General features: G+C 39.4%; 1 long non-coding RNA gene across 1 annotated transcript; it reads left to right on the top strand.

Moving 5' to 3' along the window:
- Positions 1-2,100: 2,100 nt before the first annotated feature.
- LOC128084346 (uncharacterized) lies at positions 2,101-4,804 on the top strand. The gene is made up of 2 exons (XR_008208485.1): positions 2,101-2,852; positions 4,720-4,804. It is a non-coding gene; the product is annotated as an uncharacterized LOC128084346 (long non-coding RNA).
- Positions 4,805-5,100: the final 296 nt, after the last annotated feature.

Below are 5,100 nucleotides of genomic sequence, written 5' to 3'. Positions count from 1 at the left end.
GTACAAATCTACATGAATACATGGCAGAATACCTTCCTTAGCCATGAGCAGATAACACTTTTCTTAAAAGCGCAACTTTTGACACTCTTGACAGCAATACCTGAAATGCAGTTTGTGAGTCTTGGAAAAGGAAGGCAGACAGAAAAAAGACACCATTTAGTCTGGATTTGATTAACATTGCTCTGTTGCTCTCAGTTGGTTGCAGAACTTAACTTCTACAATGACAGGGGGCATCATTGACACTTTGCATCATATGTCTTTGAAATTCTAGGCCTCTTTCAGTCAAATCTGGCAGAGAGGAAAGAGTTTTGAAAATGTTACGTTTTTTATTCATTGAAGAGGATAATGATCCAGTTGTAGCAATAACATATTTCTATTTGAAAAGTGAGTCATAGTGGTATTCGCCAAGATCTATTTTTCAGCGTTTCTCAAACTTCACATACAGGAACTTCCTACCAGTTCAGTGACAGGTGAACACAGCTCAAACAGATAGCAGATCTTTGTGAAGGATAAAATGCACACAAGGCATGCGATTCTGAAATTCAAAGGAGATTTCAAATGGTTGTATTTCAGTATGCTTAAATAATGTTCTACCTATTCTGCACTTCCTTAGAAAAATCTAAAATATATTTTTCAGTAATTACTGAAAAATTACTGTATTTCAGCATTACCTTTTGGGCTTTTGATGACCTATAGTATAAAGATATCTTTCCTTCAAGTATTTCTGATGTACAGTCAAATCAAATATTTTCCTTTGAGCTGTTTTAAATGTTTGGCAACATTGAATGTTTTTTGGTACTCAATCCAGTTCTTTGATCTTCCTCCAACATTACCTAATTCTGTTTATAAGTTGTTGTGTTTAAGTGGAAAGAACTGACTTGTGGATAAGACAAAGCAGTACTCCCCTAGCATCTGGTTCACCAACTGCTCTTGCATACATGCAGTTTCTCCAAAGGCGATAAAGGATTACATATTTTCTATGGATATTTTCTGCGAAAATTCTTTTTGTGCCTTTGAATATACAAAATCTGAACATCCATGCTGCTTGTGATTTCACGCTCCTTCTGAAAATCCTTGCTTTTTTCCAGACAAGAAAATGTATATTTGTGCGATCCGTGTTTTCTTATTTTTAGATAAAGTGATGACCGTTAGTCTTCTCAGTAAGACTGACATTCGCTACCTAATTTTTCCATAAGAGCGCAATCCTTCTTCTTGAGATGTAGTTAATATAGCGAGGCTAGAAATGATGGAAGCCGCACAGTGCTTGGTCACTACTTTAAAGGCATCATTTTAAATCATATGTACTGAAAGTGAAAATGCCTGGTCATTTCTGTAAGCTAGTTGAGCTTATTTTGATAGCATACGTTTAAAGCGTTGATCTGAATGATCTTTTGTAAAATCTGGTGATATTCAGAAGGCAGACACCTTTGAAGTCTATAGAATAATATCACTTAGTTATACCAGTCATGAATCCACGTTTGCTCACGTTACTCATCCTTTTAACTGAAGGTTGGGTTTCATTATATTATTGAAGTTAAGGGAAATAAAGTAAAATTGATTTTCAAATGGATTCTAAGATTTCATATGTGTTTTTAATCCCTCTTCAGAGGAAGACAGCATGTCAAGTGATGCAGTTTTACACAGTCGATTGAGGCCATGATCTTGGCTTTATAAACAAATACAGCAACAGTGGTAGTGAGAATCCATGATTTTATTTTCATGCAGCTTGAATGGTCTTTTCGTACTTTTATTTAATTATTATTACTAGTTATCATTTTTATTTATTTATTTTTTTAATTGATGCAAGTTCTGAAAATAATCAACTGGTTTTCCTTGGCCAAAACATAACACCATGAGGTTTCCCTCAGGTGGCCGTGGCCTCTTAATTGTTTGTTACTACTAGTGGCTTCTTCTCTACTAATCAGTTTGTAGATGACCTGTTGAAGAATAATGAGGTTTCCTTAGTTGAGTGAAGTATCAGAATATCAGTGAAAAGGTGTCTGTAGTAAACATTTTTCATATTTGCATTAAAGATCATAATACAAACAGATTTCTGAGATGGGCATATACAGAAGTCACTTGGAAGCAGACAGGGATCTGGGAGCATCCAAAGGTACAAAAGGAGTAATTTCAGAGAATTTCAATTGGCATCACAGAATCACTGATTCTGTGAATACTTCACTGTTCCATTTCCATTTTCTGTTTAGAAGGAAAGAGAAAACTGGGAGTCATGAGACTTCTATTTCTGCTTGGCTCTGCAGTGTATGCTCCCTAGCTATCCCACCTTCAACATTAGAGTAAGGCCTTCAGTTTTGGACAATCTCTCTCCTGTTTATTTGATTTATTAGCTACAATTCCAATTGTATTGTGCTATAATATCTAGTAAATTAATTTTCTCCCTTAGCTCGTTGCCACTGTTTTGTTTTTAGACCCATCATAGGGCGTGGGTCCATGGGTCCAGGTCGAACCAGGCCAGAGCTGTGACCATGCTGTACCTGAATAACCGTGTAACAGGCACTAAGTGCACTGAGTAGGACTTCTGCTCCTCCGTACGTTTTTGTTGAGTTTGTAATATAGAGTTGGTTGTATTGAAACGGAGTTTAATTGTAACTTTCCTAAAATCAGAATGCTGTAATGTCATAATTCCAAAGATGCTCACTGTATGTTTCCCATTTACAAGTATTTATAGCTGACCTACTGTTACCAAATCCTTGCTAATTTTATATTTACTTTTATTCTTTAAAAGATACAACTGTTAAGTGAGAAGATGAAAAATTCATTGTGCTCTGCAGAGAAGAAAGGCAATTTTGTTTGTATGAATGGCAGAACAGCCCCATGGCAGGATTCGTAGGGTGAGTTAATACCTTTTTCTGGACTAACTTCTCGCATAGAGAAGACACGAAAGCTGCTTGCAGTTCTGAAATGGGGGATGTATGGCAGAATAATTAATATTGACCTTCGAAGGTAAATACAGACTGAGAACACTTGTAATGTTTATAAATAGCTGGTTTATTGTAAGGTTTATAAATACCTGAGGTGTGGGGGCCATAGTGGTGAGGCCAGTCTTTTTTCAGTGGTACGTGGAAACAAGACAAGGGGAAACAGACATAAGCTGCAGCATAGGAAGTTCCACATGAATGTACACAAGAACTTCTTTAGGTGAGGTGACGGAGCACTGGAACAGGCTGCCCAGGGGGGTTGTGGAGTCTCTTTCTCTGGAGATATTCAAGAGTTGCCTGGACGTCTACCTGTGCGACCTGGTGTAGGGAACTGCTTTGGCAGGGGGTTGGACTCGATGATCTCTGGAGGTCCCTTCCAACCTCTACAATTCTGTGATTCTGTGAATGACTGCAGCTGCACAGTGTTGCTCAGTTAAGAAAAAATTAAATGTAATGCAGTGGAGAAAAGGGGAAAGAAATGAAGAGTTGAGTGTTCAGAACACATACATTGAGCCAAAAATTTCCATATATCACGTGTGAGGTGCTTCTGCCAAGTGAAAAAGTATCATTGATTTTTACCCCTAGAGTCAAATGGGAGAAGTGAGAGGAAGCACCATGAATTTCCACCAAACACTGTATGTATGCTTGCTTCATCACTTTTTTTCCACTCTCTGTCAAGGCTAGTGGGGTAAGAATCCTCAACAAGGTAAAAACTGGGGCGAAAGTACTCAGAGAATCTGCTGGGAAAAGGTGAAAAGGAATTGGGCAGTGTTGTCTATGAGAGTGGATGTGGTGATGCCCCAAACTGCAGGTGTATTTTGTGTTGGATGTTGGCAGCAGTGTTTTCTTTGTGTAGCTCTGCTTCATGGTACGAGTGGTGAGAGGCAGTCAGAAAGCTCACTTGGCTGTCTGCTCAACAGGCATCACATTGAACCTCTATTTCAATGGCGAATATATGATGTCTGCTGGCAGTCAGCTTGGGTATGCAATTTCTGTGGGAAGAAGGATGGGACTGAGGAGACAGCTGGCCTTTAGAGAATATGGCCTTCCAGTTGTCCCTAAAAGCAGCTTATGCTACCATGGCCCGGAGTCACAGAATCATGGAATCATAGAATGGCCCGGGTTGGAAGGGACCTCAAGGATCACGAAGCTCCAACCCCCACCACAGGCAGGGCCACCAACCTCCACATTTCATAGCAGCCCAGGCTGCCCAGGGCCCCATCCAGCCTGGCCTTGGACACCTCCAGGGATGGGGCATCCACAACCAGGCCTTCCTGAAAGATCTGAGCATTCACTGTAGGGACTACATGAGTTCAGTAACTCTTCCGCTATCCATAGAAGTACATGAAAATTGTGAGTGAATGATACTACAGCACACCAACCAATATTAGTACTGCTGCTAATGCTGATGGAGGTAAATGAAGAGATGTAAGAGAAAATGTGAAGTTAGAAGACACAAAGTTCTCCTAAAACATTTGCTGAGAGTTTTACTCACATAAGTGTTTCCATGTATTAAAGTGGTATTGTTCACATGAATAAAGGATTCAGTCTTTAGCCATGCCATCTTTTTCCTCTTACCCCCTTACTTACTTTTCCTCTAACCCCTCTTACTCTCCTCTTTGAATAATCCATCAGTATCTGGATGTCCACAGTATGGAAATGCTTGAAGAGAGGATCAGCAGGTTCAGGAATACTTCTGCGCTTTTTGATAGTTTTCAAGCTAAACAAAGTTTTCTTCCAGTAGTAGACACTTCTTCCAACATATTCTTCCTGGTCGTAGGAGGCTAATGCCCTGTTGAAGAAGAGAAATCCAAACCGTCACAGAAAATTCAAATAAAATGTTATTCATACTTTTTCTTCTCTGATACAGTTGTTTTCTTGAGAAGTTTCAAGAATTTTTCTCTGACACTTGGGACGTATTTCAGAAGGTCTCTCTACAGACGCAGAAAGTAACACGGGGAGAAAATAATGTTGCTTTTACCTGTGCTGTTAAGAGAGTAGTGAGGTAGAGAGTACTTGTTAGGCAAGGTAGTTGCTCCAGTCATGCCATCAAAATCTACTTCACATATGCTTTTACTGTTGAGGAGACAACAGACTTCTGGACTGATGTAAGAATATGGCAAATGTGGCTACCAGTATCTTTCTGGGAAGTCAGGGATGC

This window comes from Tympanuchus pallidicinctus, unplaced genomic scaffold (assembly GCF_026119805.1).
Source record: "Tympanuchus pallidicinctus isolate F22 unplaced genomic scaffold, pur_lepc_1.0 scaffold26, whole genome shotgun sequence".
In the NCBI taxonomy this organism is placed as follows: Eukaryota; Metazoa; Chordata; class Aves; order Galliformes; family Phasianidae; genus Tympanuchus; species Tympanuchus pallidicinctus.
This window is presented reverse-complemented; position numbering and strand designations above follow the sequence as displayed.